Source organism: Thalia democratica, chromosome 3 (assembly GCF_965202585.1).
Source record: "Thalia democratica chromosome 3, ktThaDemo2.hap1.1, whole genome shotgun sequence".
In the NCBI taxonomy this organism is placed as follows: domain Eukaryota; kingdom Metazoa; phylum Chordata; class Thaliacea; order Salpida; family Salpidae; genus Thalia; species Thalia democratica.
This window is the reverse complement of record NC_139167.1, coordinates 15,407,374-15,432,147: the sequence shown is the minus strand read 5'-3', so window position 1 is coordinate 15,432,147 and position 24,774 is coordinate 15,407,374.

Sequence of the window (24,774 nt, the reverse complement as noted above, 5' to 3'; positions counted from 1 at the left end):
TAGTTTGTTTTTTTCAAAAATATAAGGGTAGTTTTAAGATTTTTAAAAATCTGACAGCAAATCATTTTCAGATTTTGAATGAGGTTTAGTTAATTTATTTTTTTTTTAAGTTTTTAAAAGTTTTAATTTGGTCATTTTGAAAGGTATAAAAAACATTGTACGGGTTTAATAACATTATAATGTGTAAGGATAATTTTTTGACTAAAATAGTGCCAACCCTAAAATATTGTTTTTTAAGCAATAAAGCATTACTAAACAGGGTTGCCACTTTACATGTAAGCCTGGAAAGTCCCATAAAAACCTGGAATTTAGTACAAAAGTTACTAAAAAATTAGGAAAACATGGAATTTTAACTATTTTCAAATGTTGAGTATAAATTTTGATTTGACTCAAAAAATCTATCATATAAATAAAAAAAAATTGTCATTACTAAATTTTGTTTTTTAATAGAAAACATATTTAAAGTAGTTTTACAGTATCTTTTAGTTTTTTTTATACTATTCAAACAAGTTTCTTACCTTAAACTTAACTTTAAATTAAAAATAGACCCAAAGTTGTGTACTTTTAAAAACCTGGAAGAAATTTGGAACACCTGAAAAAAATTTTGAAAAAACGAGTTGCAATCTGCTAAAACAATGAGTTTTATTCTTAAAAAAAAACCTTAATCATTTTCGCTCTTATCAAGTCTGTTATAAGTATTTTGTTTTTGTCTTATTTTAAATGTGAATATAAATGATTGTTTACCATTTTAAAGCATTTCATAATAAACAACTTTCAGCTTTTATGAAAAAATAATGTAATATAAAATTACTTTATTTTTATTATATTTAAAGATTTTGCATATTTTTAGTAACTTTAGCATTCTTGTTTGTAACAAGAACTTATTGTACTTTCGTCAAAACCAATCAGTTTTACTTTGTACATGCAAAAGTATCATTGTATAAAAGTGTCCCTTTGTGCATTGCAGTCATCTACCCATTTTGTACTTAGTCTTAGTTTTTTATGTTAAATCCAAAATGTTAGAAGTATAAATTATTAAATTATCTTACACAGAATGTAAAAGTATCTGATTGTTCTGTCTATTTCTTTATATGCTTAGAATTTTGGCTATTTTGTTGAGATACTATCGTTGGTTAATAAATTGTAATTGTTGATAGCTAATACATAAAGGGTTTCCAAAAACCTAAAAACCTGAATTTGACAATTTAGGCAATAGAAAAACTTAAAAAAAAAAAATGTTTATAAAAATGTGTAGTTTTGAACAAAAATCACAAAGTATAAACCTGTCATTTTAAACAACTTTTACATGCACAACAATATTTGAATTTAAGACAAAAATTATATCAAAGAGATAACAAATTTTGAAGTCATTAGTTATAATTATTTATAAAAAACACATTTAATGTAGCTTTAAATGTATTTTTAATGATGTTATAGTAATAAGACAGATATTATCTTCAACTTAATTCTATAATAAAAATAGACCCAAAAACTTGTAAAACCTTGTAAAAACTACTGAAAAACATTTGACAACCCTGTTGATAAATTCTTAAAAGATTCATACATTTAATAAGGTTGATAACATTTGGTTTGCTATTACTCAGTTAATACAGTTATATTTCAAAAAAAGTTCTACACTACAAAAAGCAAGTTTATTAAAAAGTTATAAATCAAAATTTGACTAAGATTTACAGGATAGTTGTTTTTTAATTATCTGAAAAAATTGTTTGATTGAAATTGATTTTAATTCTAAAAAAATAAATAAAATAATGAAAAACTGAGAAAGAGATTGTTAATGAAACATTATGTGTTCGCCATTTTGTTTTGCATTGTCAATAAGGGACCTAATAAAATTATATTTATTCATATACATTTTAAAATCATTTTTGGTAAAAACAAAATAAAAGATAACTGTTAATTTTTTTATTATTAAAATAAAATTTTTAATTTTAAAAAAGTCAATAACCCCCCTATGCCCTTAACCATAGCAGAACAAAAAATTTCATTTGCTGTAAATTTCTTTCCATTAAACATACTATTAATTTTTGTAAGTACTCAAAAAGTTTATTTTAAAACTTAATGCTTTTAATACTTTGTGTTAACAAGTCAGAGCCGCTTATTAAGGATTAACAAATTTTTCAACAAAATTTTATAAACATTCATAAGTATTGATAATTTATTTGCATTAATTAAAAACTTTGGTACTAAACAAGTTACAGATTCCTGTATTATGATATATTCTATGAGTAAAATTTGATCCATTAAAGTATAGACACATATATAAAACTGTGGAAAATTGTAAGAAAATATATTTCTATTTCGAAGCTAACTAAAGTTTTGATAAAAACTTTGAAAAAAAAAACTAAAAGCTATTTTTTGGTTTTATAAACTAATGCAAAATTAAGCATTCTTTTAAACCTGTTAAACAAATTTATTTTGAGGATTTTTATATTTTTTTTGATAATTAGTATAAAGTAGACACTAACAACTTAATAACTATTGTAGTTAATTGAATAATTTAATTTAATATGTTTTACATATTTTGTTAACAAATATTGTATTTTAAGAACTCATGCAAGTTTAAAAATTTGTTCAAATCTGTTAATAAAATTATTAAGGTAATTTGTACTAAGTAGATATTGACAACTTATAACCATAGTAGTAATTTAATGACTAAATGATTAGTTTTTTTTAAGTTCTGTTAAGAAATAATGCTAGTGTATAGGGTACATTTAAGTTAGATTGTTTAAAATTTTAAATAATTTTTATTTTAAGTAAAAAGATTAATTGATAATCGAAAATCGATTAAACAATCAACAAGATCAATAGCTATTTTTTTTAATACTCAAAAACATATTTTATCAGATAAAAAATAATGCATTGTCCTTAAAGTAAATACCATTTGGTATTATTTCTGGTAGTATAATTGTTTTAAGGTGCTCAGAAACAATATAATTATAAGTATGTAATAAATAAATATATATATAAATATGTAAATATATGTTAATTATGATAAATTTATTTGATTTTAGTAAACCTTAACATTATCCAATATACCTTACAAAATTTACAGTTATATACAGTTAAAAAGATAAATTTAAGTTCTTTTAAAGTTTGTTTACTAAAGTTTTAACGTTTTCCTAATTAGGTGATTTTCTGTGTTTTAAATTGTCATTTTAAAATATAACCTTAAAAAATATGTTAAGGTTATCAAGTCACTAAAAAAATATTAATTTCATCTAATGTATACAAATTTTTTAGTATATTATCAATTATAGGTAGTTTGTTTTTTGTCTTCTTCAACTTACTTTTTGTTTTTAAAGTTACAAAAAAAACATGTAGTGTTTCCAAATAGATTTAAGTGTTTTTTTTAACTTATGCAAAAGTTTGTTTTTAAAACAAAACTAACTTGTTATAAAAGTCCATTGCATTTCACATAAACTAAAATAAATTAAAACAGCTGAATTCCATACAAAAATTAAAAAATATTAAAAATCTTTTAAATTAAGTTACAGTTTCTTGTTATATTTAGAATAAAGTAAGAGTAAAAAATGATGTGAACTTATTTACATACAATTTTTTTCAGTTTTATTTAAGCTAAAAAATTTTAGTTTATAAAGTAAATTTACATTAACAAAAATAAAAAGATATATAACTATTATAGTAATAGTTTTAATTTTGAAAGAAGAAAAAATCAAATAAAACTACTTTAAAAGCTTATTTTTATTAATTTTTTTTTTTAACAATATTTATTTTGAATTATCCTTTTAGACAAGTTTTCACAATACACCACTTTATTAAGTTTATTTTATATATAGTTAAAATAAATAATTCAACTAAGTATACTTACTTCAAAGTATTTTAATTATGTACATTTATTTATTTCTATCTAGTTAAAATTAACTTACATAATAAAGAAAAGCTTAATAAGTAAAATTAAAACCATGAAAAAACTATTGTAAAGTATACTATTGATTTTTTTAAAGACTTAAATGTATGTTAAATATTGTAATTGAAAGTTTATTAGAATTTTTTCTCCTCCCAAATTTAAAATTAAAAAGTACTATATAGACTTTTTACTAAAATAAAAATAGTTGTAGTTGTGCTATTAAAAAATTTCAAAACACTCAGATTAGTATAGTCTTTTTTTTAGATACTTATTTTGTATAAAAATTGTATAAATTACAATTTTAAAGTTTTTCAATGCGAAATTATTATTTAAAATTAAAGCTTTAATCTTACGCTTTAAAAAAAAATTAATTGTTTTAAGTAAAGCTTTTTTTTTCAAGTTATGAATATATCATATATAAATAAGCAGAAATAAATGTATTAAGAAACAAAGTATATCTTTTTAAGTATTTTGTATTTAGGGTTGAACGGTTTTTTTTTCAATCGTTTTTAGTTAAAGTCTCTATTTTAACATATTAATTTATACCATGATAAAAATTGTTTTTTATTTATTTTTACTATAAATCTCAATTACATTGTAAAATAAATTAATGTATTTCAAATTATAGAAAACAAGATAGTTTTTAACTAAAATAAATAACACAAAGTGACTAATCTTGATTATACTTCAAAGTGTTACTGTGTTTTTTGTTAAATAGAAATATAATTTTTAATTAAATACTCTATGTCAACAGATGTAAAATCATTGTTGGTGCCATCAAGTTTTTGCAGATCTGCTACTAACACATGGTAAGATAGCTCTTGAATGGTAAGATGAATGCTGAAACTATGAACTATGGAAATTAGAATTATTGAATTTTGTGTTGGCTCAACAACAAACCAGTGGACTTGTTTTTCATTTGCTAAAAGTAAGAAATGTTATATGAAAACACTTTAATTAACAAAAAAATACAGAACAACTCATGTTTTGTATCTAAATTCTACACATTTTAAACTTTTTCACTTATTATAAAAAAATTAAAAAATAAGTAGTAAATGACATTAAACAACTTGCAAATTAGTTGAGATTTAGTTACTTAAACCTATAAATATTATTTTTAATAAAAAAATATATTATAACTAGGCATAACTGATAACTGTATAAGTTCTAACTAAAGATAACTTATTATATAATTATCATAACTAAATAAGATTATTATAAAAATGTTTCTGTTGTTATGATCACAAGTATGTGGAAAATTTTTTAACCTGGTTTTAATAATCTGTTCTAAATCAAAAAAAATGTTTGTTTATATTTTATTTTACAAGTGTATAAGGGTCCTAGCTACATTATAACAAAAATAAAATTTGTTCATGAAAATTTATTATTTACGGAAACTTTTATGAACTTTACTAAACATAAAGCTTCTGTGCCATCAAATTCTGTACAAAACATTGTAAGTTACTTACTTTAAAAGTTCTCATACTTCAATGTTTTTCCTATAAAATATATACTATGTCTTTATTTTTGAAAAAAAAAATTAAGTTGTTGGACTATGAAATTGAAAATACATATTTTTTTACCTTTAGTTAAAAGTTATTTAGTTCTTTAAAGTTTTAAATCCTTTCTTGTTATTTTTATTCTAGGAAGCTTAGTAAAAAATAATCCTTACAATCTGTAAAGTAAATTAAAATTCTAAATAAAAATTAAAAAACACTTAACTAATCATTATTTTTTAATATCAAGTTTTTAAGTTCCAGTAGAAATTTGAAAATAGTTGTAAACAGTTTGTGAAAATAATAACTTTTGCCCTGGTTTTATTTTGAACATTATTAATTTATTATTAGAACTGTGTACTTAATAATATGTATCTACTACTCCATAACTTCCAACTCTGTAAAGTTTTTATCTTTAAAATCAATTAGATATCAATACCCCACTGTAAACTATGGTTTAATTGTATTGTTTGTAGACTATAATTTGATAGTTTTCAAATTAAAGGTTGTTTAGCACCAATATAATTTTTAATTTATTAATTAATTTTTTTTTGTATAAAATCTAAACTCAAAGCAATTTTAATTATTTGTCATTTTAAACATTACTATTTTACTAGAGATTTACAATTTGAAAATCCGCGGTGAAACTGATTAATTGTTTATTCTCAAAAGTAGTAAAATATTAAAATAATAACTAGTCATTTGATATCCACAATATTTAAACTGTTAAATGTACTTGCTATAATCTCTTATACTAAAAAATAAGTTTTTAGTTTTTTAATAAGTAAGAATATGAAGTTGCTTTTACAACAAGTAAAATGACTATCAAAAGCAAAGTTGTTTCCCCCAATATATGACCTTAATTTATAACATTGTTCTTTAAAGCAGTATGTACCAAAAAAGTATGATTAAATGCATTTTTCTATCCAACAACTATTTAAGCATGAAATTGAATGAACAAATATTTTAATAAAATCTAAAATATTTTTTGTTATTTATAAATGTTACTGCCTGATAAAATTGTTTTTAATTAATGTTAATTTTGTTTAGTTATCCTGATACTGTCGAATGAAATAAAATTTATATTTAAGTTTTTTCATTTCTTTTACTATAAAGTTTAATTGAAATTAAAAAAACTATTAAAAAGTGTTTGGTTAATTCATCTATTTTCATCATATCTTTAAATCACTAGCTTAAATAATAATCAAATTAGCACATGAAGAGTTTAAAATAATTCATTATTAAACTGTTGCTATAACTGCCTAAGATTTATTTTCTAATTTTTATCAACACAACTTAATTGATTATTTAACTAACTGATAATAGATACAAGTATGATTTTTTAAAGACATATTTTTCCATTTGTTACTAAAATTGTAGCAATGATAATATTTATATACTGATTAGTTAGCTGGTTGGTACAAAAAAAAAATTATTGCTTCTGCAATTTTATTTTTTGAATTATATAACTTTTCAGTATGTACTTAAGAATAGATTTTGAATAGATATTTGAAAAGTTTAGTATTTTCAAAAAGCACAAAAACAAACACCATGTTTAAGCACCTAACTTAAAAATATATAATCTTTGCCATTACTTTATTTTAATACAATTGGTTAAAATTAAATTAAAATGTTAGCAGAATGGTAGACTTTACATTAAATATAGTGGAAAAATACAACATTATAAATCAATTGCTTTAACTAAAATGTTTTGACACATAAACTATGACTTTTCTATAAAATATATAATCAACTAGTATTGTTTATAAACACTTAAAATTTAAAAGGTTGATAAAAATACCAAATATTTATTCATACAAGCTCTTAATGTACTTTTCCATAATAAATTCCTTTATGTACAAGTACATGAAGGAATGAATTAACAAAACACACTGTTGGTAATTGTATGCATAGAAGATGTTCAAAGTAATTGAAATATCTTCTTCCAGGTCACTGATCTTCACATGGTTGAGAAGATTGTGTTCTGTGTGGTTTTCCGAGTGGCGGTTCACATCGGTTGAAATGTTGACAAGTCCAATACCTGAATATATAAGGTTATTTTTTATACAACTTTTTAATATTTAGTTTTGTTAAATGCAATGTCATTTAAATGTGATGTTTGAATATAATACATTTATTAAATATATAAAAAACTGTTATTTGGTAATTCTATCGAATATTCGATTTAACTTGCAATTTAAATATAATTATTTTTTATTGTTGAAGAATTCTGTTTTTAGTTGAAATTATGACAAGTCATTTACCTGATTTAAAGGTTTGTTTGAAACAAAGTTGAAAAAATAACCTAAGTTACTAAATATATTAACTTGACTTCAAAATATCCTAGTTCAACTGTATTAGTTTTTCTGTAACTTAACTATTAATTGGTTTTATATATTTATATTGTAATGTTTACTTATTCAATACCTGACTTGTTGTAAAGTTAGTTTGAAACTAAGTTGAAAATTTTGAGATAACTTTGTTGAATTAATATAAAACAAACTTTAAAGCTGATCACCTGTTTAATTATATTTCATATTTGATTTGTTCTATAACAGGTTAGTTTAGCAAAAATTTGAAAAAAAAAACTTTAATATTTTTATTAATTAAGGAGATTGATAGTTTAAAATTTAATTAACTTAAGGTATCTACAATATGCAAATAAACATTCATTGAACAGATAATAACATCATACGTTACCAAAGGTATTTTTTTACAAAATAAAGCAAGTTGTACTGTGTTTTATTAAATAAAATATATTGTCGCAACAATAGTTTTCCACTATAACGTCTAATACTTGAATAGTTTTAACCAATTTTATTTTTAATACAATTCTAAATGTATTATGACGTCATAATACTAACCAAATAGTGTAAGAAGCTGCCTCATATATTGTTTTTTTTTTATTGCTTGTAGTAATGATATTAATAATTATATTATGTAACAAACCAACCAAAAGGAATGCAAAGTTGCCTTAAATAATGCATTTTAATTTCTTCCATAGTGGTTTGTTGCCCAACCGACTCAATTCTTTTCTTTGTTCTTAACTGTTGTACCTGATTAATTTGCAATATTAACATTAACTTATACCTTTATACATGGATTAACAGTTTATTTGGTTTAGTAAAAAATAGTTTGTTTTTAAAAGTAGTATGTACCTTAATAGTTTATTTTAAATTTTATATAATATAAAAAGTTAAAATATAAAAATAGTTATAGTAATTTATTAACATTTTAAGGTACTATGCCCATTATTCTGTAGAAAACAAAAAATTACAACATTTATCTAGACTGTAAGTTTAAACTTAAACTACTAAAAAGGTTTATTTAGATCATTGAAGCTTTTTTTTAATATACTTAACTCTTAAAACTTTATAAGTTAAATTACAGTAAAGTTTGTAACTCATATAGTACCATTTCTCTATTTTTATTCCCATAAGTCTGTAGGTTTAATTATTTTAATAATATCTTAATAAAAAACAAAACTCACTACGTTTTGGTTATCAGGACTGTGCAAGAGATGTCTGATGAAAATTTGCATTTTAATGAAAGTTTTGTTATATAACCTGTGAATAATAATGAGTTAAATTTTTTGTAATTAACTTTCATCAACCATTTAAGTTAAATACAAACCGAAAATAAACCGAAACTGTTCGTATTTTACAAACTGACAAATTGTTTTTTGTTTACATATAAACAAGTATACATACGCTTGAATTGTTTAACCAAACTATTAAAGCTTTAAGTATTGTTATAGCTAACAAAAAAATATCTGTAATAAGAAAACAGTGCAACATACTTAAAAGTATTTCGCAACCATTTATTTAATTTATTATAAAATTTTTGTTTTTAGTTAATACTACTAAACATTGTAAACATTTCTTCAGGTGTACCAATCAATATATTCGAAGAAAAATAATTGAAAGTATCAATGAAAATATATTTTTAAATGTTAGTTTCGAATACATTATTTCAAGTTTGAAATACTAATTACTACCATAGTTTAAAATTTTCTCATTGTTAATAGTAGCATTGTTTAAAGATTTTAATTTGTTTTGTTTTGGTTTTAAACAATTTAAAGGTTTCAAACGAAAAAATTGTTACAAAGAAAAGATATTGAAAGGTTTGAGAATTATTTTATTGTTTTAAATTTCGATTTTATGAATTTTTTTTACATTGATTGTGAAAACTTGCATGCATTATTTTTACACAATAATGCTATTATTTTCATGTCTATATTTAGCCAAAACTTGCTTCTTATAAGAAAAAACATTCTACCAAAGTATCCTTAAACTGCACAACATTTATAAAGATTAACTTTAGATTACATTTATCTTTTAAAATATTGAAAATAAACAAAAAAATCATTGTTAGACATTTGAATTTGGTTGTGAATAATTTATTTTTGTTTTAATTTTTTAACAACTGTTTTTATAGATTTAAATACTACTTTGTTTTATGTTACATTTCAATCATGAAATTTATCACTGAATATTTAAAAGTTGTTTTATTTTTCATATAAGTTTAAAATATTAGAAAGCTTAAATTTAAATTTAATCTTTTAAAGTTTAGCACACTTTTTAAATCTTGTTATGACATCACAGCTTTATTGTTACGTCATAATAAAGTAAAAACACTCAACCGTTATAAGATTAAAGTGAAAAACTTAGTTGTTTTAGTTTAAAAAAATAATTTCCGCTTGTTTTTTTTTTAAAACAAATACACTGAAATTGTCAAAACTTTTAAATTATTTTTTTTTAATTAAAAATGTGATTGTATTTTTTGTAAGCTTGATATTTTTTAAAGCAGCAAATTTATTTTTCACAACTTGTTTGAAGTTTTAAAATGATTTTTTTAAGTATTGAGAAATTTTTGTGAAATTTAGTACTGCAGTTTACATAATACATATGTAATATCTTTCATAAAATATTTCTAAAACTATACATTCATACTTTATAAGTTTATCGTGTAACAAAAGATAATGTTTAATTTTTTTTAATACTAAAGGAAACAAATTCTTATTTTCTGCTATATCTTTTTATTTTACTAAGCATTTTGAACATATCTCACTACTATTCTCAATACTAAATGTTTCTGCATCTAACTTGAATAAATTTTATATAAAACTAACTAAGTTTGCTATTAGCTAAAATAAAATTTCTTGTCTCAATTAAATTTTTTCAAAACATTTTTAGTGTTTAATGGTATACAAATTAAAACTTAAATTATTCTTAATTTGCAGCAAAAATGTATTGCTTAATTTATTATAATTAGCTAACTGCTAAATTAACTTGATTAAAATGTTCTCAGCTTTAATAATGTCCACTTAATTAGATTTTAAAAAATTTGATAACTGTTTTCTGCAAGCGTTGCTGTAAATACTTTGCTTTTAAAATTAAGATAAAATAATAGTTTTTTTTTTCTTTTACATTTTGCTAAGCGACTTTAAAGTTAATACTTACATTTTTTTGAAAACTATAAGAGTAAAGGTTTAACTTTTTCATAAACCGATATATGTAATTCTTCAACTTGTATTATCAAGTTTTTTTTTTTAATTTTCTTCTTCAAAGAGTAAAAAAATCTTTAAAATTTCATAAAAACAAAATATTGTAAACAACAATTGAACCTTACATATTAAGCGCTAACTTTTTTATGAAAAAGTGCATACGAAAATGTTATTTATACTAAAAAACTGTTTGAAATATCTAAGATTTTCTTTTAACTTAAAATCTACGAACAATTTTCAGCAACAAAAATCTTAAAAATTTTAATAGCATGCATATATATTGAAACTTTTAAACCTACTGACTATTCAAACTATTTCTTGCTTATAAATACACAACAGTTCATATAAAATACAATTTTTAACAGTTTTTAAAATGGTTAAAATACGTTTGTAACTCTATGAACATATGTAAAAAGCTTTAAAGTTTAAAATATAAAGTTTCATCCGCTTATTTTAAAAGATTTGGATTAAAATTAAGATATTGTTTATAATTTAAAACTTTAATACATAATCTCAAAAAATATTTTTTACAGAAATTAACATTTTAAGAAGCTTTAATGAGCAAAAATTCAAAGTTATATTTTTTGCTTTTTAAAAACAGAATATGCTAAATAAAATGCAATAAGAAACATGTAACTTCAACAAAAATGTTGTTTCAACTTAAAAACTGTTTGAAATTATTGAAATGCCTCTTAGCAATGTTTTTTTTGGAGTTTTAAAAGTCGTTTTATAAACACATTATATGTTTTTAATTTTTATATAAAACTTCTAATCTACAAAAAGTGTTCTGATTTCAGCAACAGAATTCTATGAAATTCTTGTAGTCATATCAGTACTGTTCACTTTTGAGCCTAATAACTACTCAAACTATTTTTTCGGTTATATTTAAACATTGGTCTATCTAAAATATCATTTTTACATGGTAAAAATATATTAATAACTCTATGAATATATGTAAGAAGATTAAAAAGTTTAAAATATAAAGTGTTATATGCTTATTTTAAGAGCATTTGGGATTAAAGTTAAGAAATTGTTTACAAGTTGAAACTTTAGAATACAAGCTCAAAATTGAAATTAAAGAAAATTGGAAACGCTGTTAAATGCTGTATGTTTGAAATTTTTTTTTTAACAAAAATTAACATTTTTAGAAGTTAAACCAAAAATGTTAAAACTAACTTTTTTTTCTCATATAAAAACAATGCAAGCTATATAAAACGTAATGAAATATGAAACTTACAGTTTGGTCCTTTTGTTTTATGCAAATATTTATTATCAATTAAAAATAATCATAAGCTTTGTCTTATATTGTTTTCCCAAAACCTATATTTTGCACTTATAATTTTTCATGTTTTTAAAGATTATCATAATTTAAATGCTGTAATCTTTTATTTAGGTCAGCAAACTGCGGCCTGCGAAGGGTAAATCTGCGGCCCGCGAGCACGTTTTTTTTTTTGAATGGAGTGGAAAATCTAAGGAAATCTTGTAGTCATATCAGTGCTGTTCACTTTCAAGCCTAATCACTTCTCAAACTATTTTTTGCATATATTTTTAAACACTGGTCTATCTAAAATATAATTTTTTACATGGTCAAAGTATATTTGTAACTCTATGAATATTTGTAAGAAGATTAAAATATAACATTTCATCCGCTTATTTTAAGAGCATTTTTAGTTAAAATTAAGAAATTGTTTACAAGTTGAAACATTAAAATATAAATTCAACGAAAATTGGAATCCCTGTCTAATGCTGTATGTTTGAAAACTATTTTTCTTACAGAAATTAACATTTTAAGAAGTTAAACCAAAAATTAAAAAACTTTAAGTTAGTTTTTTATTTTTCTCTTTAAAATACACTGCAAGCTAAATGAAACGTAATTAAATATGAAACTTACAGTTTGGTCCTTTTATTTTATTCAAATATTTGTTATCAATTAAAAATAATTTTAAGCTTTGTCTTATATTGTTTTCCCAAAACCTATATTTTGCACTAATAATTTTTCATGTTTCTGATGATTATCATAATTTAAATCCTGTAATATTTTATTTAGGATACATCTATTTAGTCAATAAAGACAAATTTACCAAAGTAGTCGTATCTTGTTTAACGTATACAAGTAATTTTAAAATTTAAAGTATTTTTTTATCGACTGTGTACAGAATTTGATAATTTTAGATGTCTAGCGTTCAAACGTATTAACGCCTAGGTCTCAAGTTGAACAAAATCCAAACAATAAAAATACTAAGCTGTTAAGCTTGAATAAAATTTTCTAAAAATTAACATAATAACGTTAATAGTTGTACATTTTTATCAAATAAACTTTAATAAAAATTTAGAAACAACGACATTGTGAATTATTTTATGACAATATTAGTTAGTTAAATTGTGTTTACCTATTACAAAAAACTTTTATTGAAATATACAACACTTTTGTGCAAGAATGATACATGAGATCGATCTCTTGCTATAAACTATGCCTTTCCGAAAAAACAAGATATTATTGAAACTAATTTAAGTATATATAAAACTTAAAGCTACATATTGTGAGTGTTTCACAGACATTATAGTTTGTTAAAACCTGTGCTTGAGATTGTTTAAAACCGTTGTAAAACAAAATTAAGTTTATCTGTTGTAAATTAAAACTGGTATTAATTATTTAGAAATTTTGACAAAATAAAAGCTATATACACATTTATATGATATCAATGCAGTTGCTGTACTAATTAAAATATTTAATTCATAATTTTATAATAATATACAACTAGTTTAAGTCATAACGTACTTGTATATTAGCTTTTACTAAATAAAAAAACGTAGTATTTTGACTTTAAACCTAGCGAATACTTTTTTGTTTTTTTCCAGTGTACACTTAATAAAACTTAATCCCAAAACGTAAATTTTTTTAAACTTTATCCAATTCGCGGTTATTTAAATTTTGAATTTTTATATTAAATTTTTTTTTTTAATCTTTTTTAGTTTTTATCAAATTTTTTTAGTGTAAAATAATTTATTACGATATAATTAAATTACTTTTGAATTAAATTAAAGTAACCTTGTTTTAAAATAATCAGTAGAATAAGCTTAAATTATAAAGTTCAAATTAAAGAATTTAAAATGAACTTAAAATTAATTAAAGAATTTAATAATGATTTTTATCATGCAACTTTGTTTCTTTCTAAATTTTGTTTTAGCGCGAGAAAGTTGATTTGAAAATGATTTTTATTTTTTCAACGCTTTTAAGCTTTTATTTTCAAAACTCGAATTTCTCTAACAAAATCTAATTTGAGCGCAAAAAATTAAACGAGCAATGATTTTTTTTATATTGCATTAAAATATTTGTTAGCACTAACTGACGTCATATATTTACACACAAGTTAAGGCTTCTAGAGTTTATTCAAAATATTTTAATTTCAATTAAGATTTTTGAATAAAAGCTCACAGTTTGTTGCAGTTTATAACGAGAAATTGATTTTTTACATCATTCTCGTAACCTTTTGCTATTAACATTTTTATCGCATTAAAGTATTTTTAAGTACTCACTGACATCGTCTTATTACACTTAAATATAATCTTAATAACTTTATTTAAATATAAAGAGAATCGTTAAAACATATTAACAAACACTCTATTTATTCTAGTTTATAAATAGTAATTGATCATTTATATTGTTTTCTTACTTTTGATTTTAGAATTTTGGAAATAAAATAGTACTGCCTTGTTTAATAAAAACTAAATATAAAGATACAGTATAATGAAACTTTTTATAAATTTGTAGTTGCGAATCAGATTTTCAATATTAAGTGGTTGAGTTTTTTTTATCAAGAAATACAACAGTAATATAAAATTTTGACGAAGTATAGTTAATATTAGTCAATGTAATTGTAAAATTTTATTTTGTTAATCAGTAATGGTATGCTACAGCTGCTTAAAATTGTTTCGGACTTTATGATTTTTTTTTAATGTTTTTACCAAAACTTTTCAATTTGAACATTTAAATTTTCCAATTAAATAGTTTACAATACTTAAATATAAATAATCTTTTCATGTGCACAACCGATAATATAATAATAACTAACAAATTAATTAAGTGTAGTTGGTTAAACTGAAGGTTTTTTATTAGAAAAAAAAACAAGCTTAATAATGTTGTATTTCTGGTGTTTTAAACAAAACCTATCAACAGTATAATGTGAAAAACCTTAATATAAATAATCTCTTTATGTTTATAACCATTAAATTTACTTACAAAAGACAAATGGAAATCAAGCTGAAAGATTTACGCTTAATTAAATATTACTTTAAATATTTTATTTTATTTAATATTACTATTATATGAAAATTACTTGCTATCATTTAATAAGTAACAAGTAGTTATTAACTTTTTTTTACAAAACTTAGAAGTTTTTGTCATGTTAAAACTTTTTAATTTTATTAGTTTTATTTCAGCACACCAAGGAATAGTAAATACTCTAAACCTACTTAAAATAGTTTACCTAATTCGATATTTTTAATTAAATATTATATGTTATTACAATAATACAATACCCTGATATAATTTTTCAAGCCAAAATAGTTCTACTAAAATTTAAATTTTTCAAATCCAAAATAGTTTAAATAACTGTAGCGTACCATTACTGATATTAAAACCAAAGTTTAGCAACTACATTAACTTTGTCATTATGTTTATACTACTGTAGTACACTTTTATCGAAAAAAAACTTAAACATTTTATATAAAAAATGTGTTGCGCAACTACAAATTAATAAAAAGTTTTATACCATTTTAAATTACTTAAACCACAAAATTTTATTTTAATTATACGAGGCAGATTATTTTATATTCCAAAAAAATTAGAATAAAAGGTACGAGAATGATATAAAGATCAATTTCTTGTTATAAATTAGTTTAAAAATGGTGTTTATAAATGTTTATTTACGCTTCTGATTATTTATACATAAAGTAATGCAGATTAAACTTGTGTGTAACAAAACGACGTCAAAGAGTGCTTAAAAATATTTAATGCGATAAAAATAATAATGAAAAAGGTTATGAGAATGATGTAAAAGATAATATTCTAAATTACTTCAAAGAGCGAGATAAAGTTAAATATAATAACTGCAAAAAAAAAAGTTTTTATTTGAATTAAATAATGAAGCTTTTTTTTAACCAAATTTACGCAATTTGTATATAAAAGACGTCAGTGGTAACTTATAACCAATACTTAAAATATAAAAAAGGATAAAAAATCAAAACTTAACCACTAAATACTAGCTATTAGATACTAAATCAATCTCATTGCGCTTTATAATTTTTGTTAGAAACAGTGCTTAAAAAAAATGTCAATGGAAAAATGCTTAAATGCGATAAAAAATTCAAAAATCATTAATAAATTAATTTTATCGCACTTAAAAGTTTTTTGTAAGTATTTTGTTTTTGTAAACAGTGCTGCATCATAGGAGTCAATAAACTTATTAAATTTTTTAATTTAATTTATTGCTACAAAAGAATGTTAGAAAAATGATACAAAAAATAGATTTTTTGTTATAAATTTATATATATCTCGAAAAAGGAATTTAAAATAAACATTTTACTTCATAAATACTTTAATGATTATCTTTACTATTTTTTGATTAATTGAAGATTAAAACGTTTTTATATTGTTAAAGACTTTTATTAAACAAAAACTAAAGCTAGCAATCAGCTCAGGAATATTTTTATTGTAAATATATAATATTTTATTGTTTAATGTTGTTTGATGCTATAAAAAGCAATAAAATATCCAGTTAATTTATTGTGGTATTTTACATAAGTAAAGCAACAAGAATTTTCTTTTACAATACTATATAACAAGTAGGCAGGCAAATAGTTCTCACGGATCAAACTTTAAGGTTAGAAAATTTCGCGGGCCGCTTTTTTATTTTACCCGGTTTTAGTTTTATTCACTTTTAGCTACACATAGGGGCTATTTTAAGTGTAAAAACATCAAGTTTATAGTTTATAACTAATATTGAATACAATAGTTATGTACTAGTATTCTTCTTTGTATCATTATGTAATAACTAACTTCAAATAAAATATTTTATCTATCAAGTGTTTCGTGTGTAAAAAAATATATACTAGATACGCAATAACAAAAGAACTATTGCAAACACAGTGATACCACAAAATATTTATAATCGTAAATTTTTTTATTTTAATCTATTCTTTTAATTCAGTGTTGTAAAGTATTGCTTTATTTTATTTATTTTTTTTTGTCTTTTGCATAATGTAGATTACCATTCTATGTAGTAACTTACAAACATCATTCAGTTATCTTTAATGACTTCTTTACAAAATTTTGTTGTTTTTTTTAAAGTTCGGTTGTTGGTCAATTTCGTCATAAAAAAGTCCTAAAAAATGTCACTTTTGTTGTGAAACACATTTTATTTTCTCAATTTTCATTCTACTTCATTATTATGTTACCTTTATATTTTTTAATTGATCATTGCGTAATTAATAAAATGCACAGCATACTTTTAAAATTTCAGTGATTTATTTTAGTTAGCACATATACATTTCTAATTTTTTAAATCTAAGTAATTTATTTCCATATTTATATTGGTATTTCGCTGACATTTATTTATTACAATGTCTTTTTTTAGCTTTAATAGTTTTTAATACTGGAGATTATTCTTAATATCTAAGTATATTAAATATAGAAACAGTTGTTTTAGTGAAATACAGTTATTTAAGCTACATTATATTTTACTTAATTATTTGTTTAAATGTATTTTACTCTATAAACTTTAATTTATTTAGTTGATAATAAATTTATTGAATACAAAAGCTTGTTTATTTTGATAAGTCGAGAAATACAACTATTTGTTTAAATGTTAAAAAAGCTAATGAAAGTTTAAACACTTACGTTTGTAACTGACAAATATTGATAATGTTATTGTTTTTTTTTTGTAGACAAATCTGAAACAACTTGGTGCTTATATTAAAATTTTAACTTTTTCTTCTAAACTTTAACTGTAATTTAAGAGGACTTAAAAAAAGTAACATGTAACTATTTTTTTATAATCCTTAGATTTAAAATAAATATAAAAACAATTAAACAATTTGTTAACTGTGTAACAAAATTACAATGATAAAATAAGCAGGAATAAAAATAAATTTATTAAGCTTTAGAAATATTCTAAATAAATTTTATAAATAAGTTAAATATTTTTTTTTTGTAAAGATATTACGCAATAGTTTAGTTAGTTTATTAAATCGTTGGAATTTTAATTTATAGTTTGTTTTTACGGATAATTTAGTTTAAGTTTCTCTGTTATAATAAAACTTCTTACAACTTAACTTCAATCTTATATGAATAATAACCAATATTTATATTTTTTTAAATTTTAATTCTAAAAATTGTAACTTAAGTTCTTAACGTATAACTTCATGTTTTAATTACAAATAGAAAAAACTAAAGTTTACTTTTTAATTTATAAACAAAATACGAAAGTGTTTAAAGCAATAAAGTTTTAATAACTTTGTAAAACATCGTATTCAGTTTAAATCTAAACAGTTTTGCATAATATCTAATTTTTGAATAGAGAAAAATTGAAAACAGTTCGAAAGCTACAAGTAATAAGTAAACTTATTAAAATATATAAATTTTAAATTAAAAATGGATTATGAAATAAAACATTTTTTTACACATATGCATAACAACTGATAGATGCTTAAAAATAAAATTAATTTTTAACTTTAAAATAATGGTATAAAAAAAGTTATCTTCAAGGTTATCAATCTAGCATTAGTTTGTGGTTGTAGCAAAATATCGATTTACTTTATAAATCACGCAAAAATAAAACAGTTTAAACAAAAGTTAAGCAAAGTGCTTTGTAATTTCAATTTTGTAAAAAAATATTCCTAGATTTGATTGAGAATAGTGGTTATTTTGAATTTTCTGGTACATATATTTTCGTCATCATAAACACTTATTAAGTTAAACACTTATTTCTTATTAAGTTTTACAATCAATAGTAATACAAAGTTTGCTTCATTATAGTTAAATGTTATCTGTAAAACAAAAATGTTTTTTATTATGAAATACTCAATTTATATAAATTTGTAATTTCGGCTCCTAATATTAATCATTAAACAAACCCATATCAAACAAGTTCCATTAGATAAACAAAAAATAGTTTTTGAATGGTATTTGTCCAAAGTAAATTTTTAATATAAAAGCAGCAATTTTATATTTTTAAAACGAATACAATTTTTTCAACCAATTAGTTAGAATATATAGTTTGTATAAATGGTTTACTTTTTATTGTATGTTTAACTCATCTTTCCAGTTTATAATACTATGAAAACTATATTAATAAAGGAGTTTTTATTATAAATGCCTACATAATTCCAAAATATTTTTTTGGTTCTCAAAAATTTTCTTCATGAATAATAATCATTTTCACATTAGTTAGTTATAAGTTTTTAAAAATATACATGCTTAAAAACAAAAAATTAAGACTTTTAAATACTAAACAAAATTAAAACTTTCTCTGAAAAGTTTAAATATCTATGACTGTGATTAAGTCGAAAATTAATTTTAATCGTTTTTTGCATTAAACTACAGAATAGTTATAACATACTTCTGAACTAATGTTAAACATTTGTTAGATGTTTTTAGTGCTACGAAGAATATTATCCATGTTTATATGTTTCAGTTAAACCTTATTAAGTTAAAACTTACAAAAACTTTTTTTCAAAATAAACTTTAAATTCCTTCAAAACCGTCTAGCACTAACTAAACTAACTAGTAAAACATTGAAACCAAAGCTGTTTTTGCGAGAACAATAAAAAATTCAATGTCTCGCTACAAACTTAACCATTTAGTTTGCATAAAATAGTTTTAGGTGTTTAATATCCATTAAAACAAAACTTTAAATTGTGATAAGTTAAAATGACTTCATTTTGGATATAATTCAGATTTTTTAGCATAAATTACAAACTTAAAGGGTGTTCTATATATATAATTCTAAAATTGTTCTCTGAATTAGCTTCACTTGATTCATATTTTTTTAGATTTGACGTTAATGATAAATTTACATTTATACAAACATTTATAATTCAAAGTTTATCAATCAACCAAAACAAAGTCAATAAACATTATTTTTTAATGATATTCTAATAATCTTTTCTTCTTTTTTGTTTCCCCAGGGGGTTCGCAGGAAACAGAAAACCAGTCGAAACACGCCGTTGATCTAAAGTACAAAATTTATAACTTAATCTTTTAATTGAAAATTAATTAATTCTGTATAAATATTTTACTATTATTTATTTTAGAAAACTTTTATTTTTTTAGAAAAAATATTAAACAATCGAACCCGAGCTAAAAATTAACTTTAATGAATTGATTTAACACGAAAATTAATTTCTGTTCTTACATTCACAACTGTAAGAATAAGTTATTAAATAATGTAAATACTTTATGTAAACTATTCACACCATGCAATTTACAAGACTTAAACTTCATGATGAGAAATAGATTTTTTTACATTATTCTTGTAATATAAGTTAGTTCAAATTTTCCGGAATTTTGATAACATTCAACTCATAAAATAAAAATTTAAAAAATCAACTTTTTAATGGTTTTTACGTATTTATATGTTTACTATTTAATGGCTTTCATGTTTATGTGCAAAGTGATAAAATCATTGAGTAATACAAATAGTAGACTCCTAAAAATGAAACTAAATGATATTTCTAGAAGTCGGACCTTTTTAGATATAAACATGTTTTTTATTCAGAAAAATATTTTTCAACATGTTGTGAAATACTTTTATATTATGTTATCTTAATCCAATTCCATGTCAGTGAGTTAAATGTTGATATGCTTTACAATTTTTAAAAACTAATTCTAAATTTTTATAAAGTTTATTTAAATTTTTTTATATCAAAAACATTATCTAAGTTAATAACAATAAGTTTTAAAATTTTGTAAATAGTTTAAAAGTGTGTTAAAAAAGTTATATAAACATTGGTTATCATATAATTCTACGTTTAGCCCTAAGATAACTAGCGCAGATACGCTAAGTAAAATACGAAGTAAAAAAACAAAATGAGTGTATATCTATTGTTTGCTTTGACTTTGTATGTATGATAAAGACGACTTATGTTAATAAAGTTGAAAAAGTAATTGAGTGAATAGATAGAAATATATAAGAGAAGAATAAACAGTAGGCCAATAGAATTTAATTTAAACATCATGTTACTCAAATTTGAAAATTTTGTATGAAAACAATGTTTTACTCGTTAAAAACAATTTAAACGAGATTTTAAGTTGAATAATGAAATGTTAGTGAAATAAAAATATTTAAACGTTCAAATTTTTAAAACTTGAAAGGAAATTATTTTTTTACTTAAAAAGGTGAATTTTATATAAACCTAAAGTATACATAACTGTATGTACAGACGAAAATAAAAAAAAATTAACAAAATTCAACCTTATTAGTTCTTATTAAAAAGTTAAAGAGTGTATAACAAAAGTGAAACTTAAGTACCAAAAGTATCAAAAGTAAACTAACAACTTTTATCATTTGATTTTAGAAAGTAATAAAAAACATAAAGAGTTACATTTTTTCGTGAACCGACATTTTTTTTTATTCTAATTATAAGTTTTAGTAAATTTGAGTTTAGATTTTTTTAATAATAACGTTTTAGTTTTTGTTTTCAATAAAACGTTAATTTATAAAAACCTAAAATTACGCTAATGGAAATAAATGATAAGTACGTAGTAAAAATTTAATGAAGTTTCGAAAAAACAAACTGTAGTGGAGTTATAAACTTATTATTTAAATTCGCATTTATGACTGTTTCTAAAAAAGCTTTACTTATCTTGATTCTTAACGTCGAACATTTTTGATAATTTAGAAATTAACAACTTTACATAATAAATTAAGGTAAAAGAACGAATTTTAAGTAATCATGATTACTTCATAATTTTTTGATTATTTATACAGAAACGATTAAAAGTTCGTTTTCTAGTTTAAAACTAAACAATTTGTACAAAAGAAATTACATTAGTGAAATTAGTTTTTTTTAGATTAAAGTTTTGGTTTTTATGATTTATAGTGATAAGAGTATAAAACTACAACTAGAAGCAAGTTATTTTTACAACTATGATATAAAGTATAAATTTTAAGTTGTAAATATAAATAAGGGGTAGCTGTCGAATTTGCAGGTGCATACAAATTTGCAAAAGTGCAGAAATTACACAAAGATTTTTTTGCACTAAGTGACAAAAATGAACGAAGACACATTTGCACGAAAGGAGACTTTTGCACAAAGACTTTTTTGCATGAAGGGACACTTTTGAACGGTTGAGGTTTTAGTTTTATTTTTATATATACTTTTTTTTATTTAAAAAATTAAATTTTTTTATCACTTTTAATGCTTACCTTACCATCGGTCGGTAACTTATTATCATTTATAAGTTTTGTTTACTACCACTGCTACCCCTAGCTCTTAACCTAAGTCGGGAGCTTTTTTCTTTTGTAAGATTTTTATTAAATCTTTTTTAAATTTAATTTTATAGTTATTTATATGTATATTTGTTTGTATTTTTACTATCACTATTAACCCTTACCCTCAGTCAGTAACTTTTTTTTTTGATTGATTTATATTTTTTTTTTTCTAGTAAGTGTATTTTATTTAAATCTCGTGTAAAAATGATCTTTTGTGCGAAGTTGTGATTCGTGCGAAATTGTCTTCGTGCAATTTTGCCTCGGGTTAGTTTAGTAACCTTGTGGAATTTTCACTTTTTACCATAAGAACTGCTGGAATAAAGCTCAGCAGTTATATTTCACATGATGTTACAGCTTTTTCTTTATCTATCGAATGAAAGTTAGTATTTGTGTGCATTTAAGTTACGTCACTGCGGCTTTATAATTTGTAATAAAATATTATAAATGAAAAAGTTAGGTTTTTTGAAGCTAAATTTTAATTAAAATATGCTTTGCACTGTGTATTGTAAATAACAATACTTACATCGACAGTTATTTATATTATTTTATAAGTAATACTTTGCCTAAAGTATTATATTTTCTAAAAAATAAAGTTTTTACAAACTTATTGATAAGATAAATTAAATTAAACTGGTTATTGCAAAATAAAATAATGTGACAAATTTTCAAAGAAAGTTTTCATTGAATACAAACTGTAAAAATTCTCTTTTTTTTAAATGCATTGAAAATTTACCAACGAAATAATTGTAGCTTTTTTTATGTAAAAATTTAAGAAAACTACTCAAATGACAAATTTCATTTGATTTATTTTAAATGTATTAAAATTTTTTAACCTATATTTTCAAACAATCGCTTTAATAGTAATTTCATAATAAATATAGTAGAAAAGCTACATATAATATTTTTTTACTAACAAAACGTTAAAAGTATTGAATTTTACTTTGATATATATGTTTAAATACCACCCTAACAATTAAATTAATTTTAAAATATAAATTAGTTGTAGTATAGAATTTATTTAATAAAAGTATTTTTAGCCGTGAAAAACGACTTTTAAAATTTGGACAAATTAACTTCTTTCTGCAAAATTATTTCGTACCTTATTAAAGTTTTTCCTTTACAATATAGCAAATTAGCAAAAGCAGCGTTCACGAATGTTTTTCTATGACGTCAGTTATAGATTTTAAAAAAATTATATCATCGCATTTAAGAAAATATTGTTTAAAACATTAAATAATTTTTTCAATATAAACAAGCTTTGTACTTTCTCTTCTTTTTAGTTAATAAACTTTAAACATTGTTTAATGTTATATACTACTTTTCACTTCACTTTCACTTACAATTGATGGAGAAAATTGTTGCATTTTTATTTCAGACTTAATTTAAAACTGAATTTAAAATAGTTTGAAAAAACTTTAACTTTTATAAACAAAAACGCAAACTTATTAATCAAAAAATCAATATATTTGACTTTGACTAAGTATACAACAATAAAACAATTTACACTTATATTCCAATAAAAATTTTTTGCAAAAATAATAAAAAATTCATCTTAACAGGAATACTTTACAAAAAAATCAAACGCTACCGAAATTCTGATAATACATAATTTTTTTAAATTATGTTTTTATGTTTTTTTCGTCGTTTATTTTTATATTAGTCTAGTTTGTTAGTAAAGTTTGTTGTACTTTTTTTATTAAACCTTTGCAAAATTCTAGTTTTTGTAATTTTTTAGTCCCATAAATTTCTATCATATAAAAGATGTTTTATCAAGGCCTGCTGAATCATTCTTTTTTTACTCTTATCTTAATGCTCTTACTCACAACAACCCTTGAAATAATACCCGACTGATAGTATGTATAGCAAAAAATAATTGCTTAATTTTGTTTTTTCAGTTATTTATATATCTTTTTTAACTTTTTAAGTGTTAAATAGTACAATTGATTGTTACTCAACTGCTAAGTTAAGTTACGAAAAGTTCACAAAAATGCAGAATCTTCAAATAAATGCTGATGATGCAAGTTGTGATAAATAATTACCATTATGTGTGTTAGTAAGACATTTATTTTCAATACATAAGTTTGTAGCAAGAAATCGATCAGATATATTATTCTCTTTTTTATTAATACATCGGTTTTACGGTAGAGATGTTTTAAATAGTATTAGTTTAATTACCACATATTGCCCTATTTCTTTGTACTAAAAACAGGATACATTTCGTATTTATTTTGAATAATAACAAACAATGAACTGCAACGCACGATCAACAACAACCTACGACCAACATATTGACTTCAATCAGCAATAAAGGATTACAGAATTTAAAATTTAATCTTAAATTATTTTAGCTGTAAATTTGTTGTTTCCATAAAACAAACAAATAATTTTCAT